This window comes from Austrofundulus limnaeus, unplaced genomic scaffold (assembly GCF_001266775.1).
Source record: "Austrofundulus limnaeus strain Quisiro unplaced genomic scaffold, Austrofundulus_limnaeus-1.0 Scaffold711, whole genome shotgun sequence".
Classification (NCBI taxonomy): Eukaryota; Metazoa; Chordata; class Actinopteri; order Cyprinodontiformes; family Rivulidae; genus Austrofundulus; species Austrofundulus limnaeus.
Window position 1 is genome coordinate 66,651 of NW_013953113.1, and position 595 is coordinate 67,245.

A 595-nucleotide genomic window follows, 5' to 3' on the forward strand; every position below is an offset into this window, starting at 1 on the left:
AGTTTTTACTTTAGTCTACGCTGTAATATACACTCTAACAAATTTTTAATTTAGTCTACGCTGTAATATACACTCCAACAAGTTTTTCCTTTATTCTACGCTGTAATATACACTCTGACAATTTTTTACTTTAGTCTACGCTGTAATATACTCTCTAACAAGTTTTTACTTTAGTCTACGCTGTAATATACACTCTAACAAGTTTTTTACTTTAGTCTACACTGTAACATACTCTCTAACAAGTTTTTACTTTAGTCTACACTGTAATATACTCTCTAACAAGTTTTTACTATAGTCTAAACTGTAATATACTCTCTAACGAGTTTTTTACTTTAGTCTACGCTGTAATATACACTCTAACAAGGTTTTACTTCAGTCTACATTGTAATATACACTCTGACAAGTTTTTACTTTATTCTACACTGTAATATACACTCTAACAAGTTTTTACTTTAGTCTACGCTGTAATATACACTCTAACAAGTTTTTTACTTTAGTCTACATTGTAATATACACTCTAACAAGTTTTTACTTTAGTCTACGCTGTAATATACACTCTAACAAGTTTTTACTTTAGTCTATTCTGTAATAAACC